At 39.1% G+C, this 5,000-nt stretch overlaps 1 protein-coding gene across 8 annotated transcripts in view; it reads left to right on the forward strand.

Annotated features, from left to right (window-relative positions):
• Window positions 1–5,000, forward strand: part of LOC138038689 (neuronal acetylcholine receptor subunit alpha-10-like) — a 44,161-nt gene that overhangs the window by 1,808 nt on the left and 37,353 nt on the right. The gene's annotated exons all lie outside the window — the stretch shown is intronic.

Here is a 5,000-nt window from a genome sequence, read left to right on the forward strand (position 1 = left end):
CGGATACCACCTTATTTATTTGCCTGATAAGCCACTCGATAGGATTTATTCACTCACGTCCCTTAAGCCAGAAGAGATCCAGATGTCACGTTGCCTTTCTGCATGTAACCACGAGGCACTGAAGGGTGTATTGTAAAAACGTGTCGGTCCAAATATGCCACACACACTTTTAATTTATCTTACATCTTAACAACGTAAACTAAGAGAGGTATGTGGGATCAGAGGTTGTTTAGACTAGCAATTTGCTACCTCCTGTCTTATCAAAACCAAGGTTGGTATGCATCGATAAGGTTCTACGAGGTTAAGAAGATATTCACCGCCGTTTTGTCCGTTGTTTCTTTTGCGCATTTCCTTTTCTAAATCATGAGCCCGTACCTTTTTGCAAGACTCGGATCATTATCAGCCGAGGGCTTCAGTAAAACGTTATGTAATATCATCTTTTTCTTAATTAATCTTATTTTGCAAAAGGCGCGTTTACTCAAGTTACGCCTTGTTATTAGTCTGATAAAGAAGACATTTAAATCAAATAAAGAAAGCATTAACCCTGTCAATGCCGTTAGAAGCCGAATATCCGCCAAAGCCACTTGTAAGGGCAAAGTCGAGGGACGAGATGTGAGGGGAAAGTCGAGATGAGAAAAAAGAAAAGGATACAGTCGAAATTCCCTTAATCATAAATGCAAACATTGTCAATGTTCGAACGATTTCTTCCACGCCTATGTAAAAAAAATAGTTATTAAATCTATAGCTAATAAGCGCAATGTGTTGCACCCGTTTTCAGTCCGACGTAAGAAACAAAACTGAATGGCTCTGCACACAAAGCCAATAGATTGGAGCTGTTATCAGGCGGCTAATACTAAGGTAACTCTGCAATGGGGGATATGTTAATTGTTGTGTCTTACAAATAAAGACCTTCTCTCATGTCACAACGATTCAACGTTTTAATCGCTGTGCGCGGCGATACACCGAAAAACTAACACATACCATGCGCTCGTGTGTAACATTACAAACACCGCTGACAACATTGAACATCGTAGTTTTTACAATTTGCCAAATTAAAAAATACCATAATACTCTTTGTTCTCCCTCCAAAATTTTGCATAAGCGTAGTTTGCAGTTTCTCTTGAGACCATTATAAGTCCCAAGAGGAAATAAAAACAATTCTAATGCAAAATTTTGGAGAGGACAAACAAAGAGTATTATGTTTTTTTTTATCCTGATATTTAGCTCTCATTAACCGAGCAAGAGAATCTTAACCGAGGTCTGTACACACGGCCGAGGTCAAGATTCTCCCATGCAGGCTGACTAAGCTCGGTAATAAGGTGTTTGTTATATGGCAAACAAGAACAATTTAATTCGTCGAATGTGACTGGTTTGTACTAAGTGACATTTTGCTTGCGAACGGCGATGAATGGCGATGAGCTGAACTTAATTCTGCCAAAGTTTGCTTGTCCTCCTTTTTTTTCTCATCATATTGATAGAAGAAAATACTCAATATTTTTGTATTTTAGATTTCAACTTTTTCACCGCAAAACATTACGGTCTAGATGCCGATCTAGATGGGAAAATCTAGACCGCGGTCAACATCGATTTTAGCCAATCAAATTCGTGAATTTCGTAGTTCCCAGTCCTTGCGAAACAGAGCCATATATAATAACGGCTAATACGACTTAGTTTTTTTCATGCTGGTTTTTGCTTGAAAATTTGCCAAACCCAACAATTAACATGTACTTTTTTCTGTAATTAATGAATCGCTCCAGCCGGATATTAAAACTTGTAGGCCGAGTTTTCACCAAATGTTTCGTGCCTCCATGATTTTTTCCATGGGAACGCTGAAAAGGTCACCTCAGTTAATTTAAAGTTTGAATTGAATGCCCGGGGCCAGAAATGCAAAAAAAGGTAAAATCAGTTGTCGTACCACAAGACTCACTGACCTGAAGACCTAACTCAAGAAAAGAAGAAGAAGAAGAGGTGTTTTCTCATCATTCGTGTGAAGATAATTTTACCACTGGAATTAAGAAAAGATATGATGAACTATGACGCGAGTTTTAACAGGGGCACCCAACGTCAATTTTCGGAAAATATCTGTTCGCAAGACGATTTGAGATCTAGAATTTTTGGAACATTTGCTTGCCTGCCTCTCCTAGGATTTTCAACATGTGATAAAATGGTATAATTGCTCATTTTTAACGGATTTTTACCCTAAAAAGGTCACCTAGAATTTACGGGAGCCTTTTTTCTGGCTGAAATTTTCGAAAAGGTAAGTTTTGAACCCTATAATTTTCGGATCGCTAGACTTTTCAGCTAGGAAATGTCAACAGATGAAAAATTTTTAGGGGATAAAAATATGCCTATATCTACCGTTTAAATACTAAAATACGTTTAACAATACTATGTCTAAGTGGTTTTGAACTGTATTCTCGTTGGGTGCCCCTGTTTTAAACAAAGTCAAAATCCCGAACTAGTCTCCTTTCTGCTTTAACGTAGCCGACTCTGTTAATCTTCGCGCCAGAACAGACCTGGATCGTGACAGTGCGGTATCCTGCTTGGTTTTTATACGTGGGAAAAATCCGATGACACATTTTATACTTGAGGTTGATGGATTTAATATCCAGGAGCCCATCACCCGGAACGTGCAACTTAACTATACTTGTGCAACGGCGTTTTCACAAGTAAGGTTATTTTTAGATTGAATTTCCCACTTATGATACTCCCACAGGAGCCCGATGACCAATTACAAGAAATTTAACTGTCGTCATAGGGTCACCGAAACGTAACTGACCTTGTTTTTTGACCTAATTCGCGGGATGGGCTAGTCTAAAAATAAATCTACTTGTGAAAACGCCGTTTCACAGACGATTTATGGAAGTTGCACGCTCCAAGATGGGCTCCTGATATCCTACTATTTTGAGGTAATACGTGCAAAAATACTTCAGTTGCTAGTTTTTGTAAAGGTCGGAGCAACATAATTCAAGATCTTTTATCACTATGTTCGAAGTCACCTTCTGGTGCCGTGTTCGGTTTCACAACATGCTGCTTTCAACATTGAAAAAAATTGTTGAGGTGGTGAGTTCTTTTATCACCCCTTTAAATCGTTTTGCGACGTTCCATGCGGTTACGTTTCTGCAGAGGCTACTTGGATTCTTCAACGAAGTTAATTCCAAACCACTTCTGGCGTAACAAATGCTAGACAACTAAGAACAAACAAAGGTATCCCACAATGATAATTTAGTCTCCAATCAACAAGAAGAACAAACAAATAAGAGTATTTGTTGCACTTGTTTCGTTAAAGAAAGACTAACAGTTTTTGCAAGTTACTTATTGTCATTCATTCAACGTTTTCACCGTTTTTGGTTGTCATTAACTTGCATTAATTTGCATTTTTTCTAGCTATAGCAAATAGCATTTGACAATACTGACAAAATTATTCTTGTCGTTATTCTGAGTTATTTCGATAAATGGCATCTATTCCTGGTTTTTCCTCAGGTTAACCGAAACAAAAGAAACTTATTACATAAGAATATAAAGATCCTCTTGCTGGCGTCTTTTAGGATCGTTGCTTGATTTGCGAATTGCGCCTACCAGGAACCCATTACCCGGATCCACCACCTTCTACAATAGCCCTCTGAGTCAACCCTGTCCGGTATATTTTTTATTTTTAGAAGCACATCCCAGGGGCTTTTTGCGGGTGTTTTCATAATAGCCAATCATAAGACACTTATGGTCGGCCATTGATTACGTCACAATGCAGCACACCCGTAACACGAAGATATTTCAAAAAGATGAAAAAATATAGCAATTCTAAAAAAAAAAAAAATGGGACTGGGTTGACTAAAATTAAGGTATAATACGCATGGAGGCTCTGGGTAAACCATACAAGAAGAGTATTATGGACGACGGCACGTTACGCTGGTCCGTGCTTACAAAGTTATATACGAAGACAAGAGTTTTTTTTCTTTTCATAGCTCTGAATGAGACAGTTTCCGTACTTGAAATTGGAGACTATTATTATCCGACGAGACCAATGTGCATCATACGACTTTGCTTTATACACTAATCGGTGCCCAGTAAACAGATCAACTTTCATCTAAAAAAAAAAAACACCACGAACCATTTCAGCAAACGATCAAATCGTTTCAGGTTCCGGCTATGTTAATGATTTGTATTGGTGTCTATTTCCTCCTTCACTTTGAAGCTGAAGTGCGGATGTGCAAAGCGTTTGTAGTACGGTGGCCCAAAGGTGACAGTTCCAGTTTTTATTTATCTTGAAATAATTGTCTGAAGCTTTAACTTCACCCGGATTATTTTCTTCACAAAAACCATAGACAATTTTTATTTAGCGATAGCAATTTTTTTATCCTTAGATAATTCCCTTTATCATATGGCCCGTACGGCCCCCCGCGCGCTTTCATTGCAAAACTATTAAGAAAATCCCCGTATGAGGGCCGTACGCGATGGCGCGAGCAGGGCCAGAAAAAGCCGTCCGGCCCTGCTAGGATCGCGTACGGCCCTCATACGGGGATTTTCTCAATAGTTTTGCAATGAAAGCGCGCGCGAGATGCGAACTAAAACAACTTTGTTGCAATTGCTATATAAATCCCGACTTTTCGGTCAAAATGAGCGACGTCAGTGAACATTCCGAATTTTGTTACCCGGAAAAAAAAAAAAAAAAAAAAGGGAAAAGCGCGGTGGTCATATGATAAAATGCTTATTGACTGAGTTAGGTCGGGCCAAATATTTTCCCATCCGGCCCTCCCACTCAGTCAATAAGTACATGTTATTTTTCTCTGAAGTATCTTGGCGGGCCGGAATCCTAAATCCTTGAAACTGATTGGCTAATCGAGCGCTCGTAGCTGGTCCAGCTTTTTACGATACGGACCACGGTCCGAAACCTGTTCCGTACTGTTGTGGCTAATTGAAAAATTTTTTTCTACGGCGCGACGAAACATTGGATGTCACGTCTTAAAATGCAAGTTTTCGCTTACTAACCGTTGCAAATTAAA

This window comes from Montipora capricornis, chromosome 2 (genome assembly GCF_036669925.1).
Source record: "Montipora capricornis isolate CH-2021 chromosome 2, ASM3666992v2, whole genome shotgun sequence".
Classification (NCBI taxonomy): domain Eukaryota; kingdom Metazoa; phylum Cnidaria; class Anthozoa; order Scleractinia; family Acroporidae; genus Montipora; species Montipora capricornis.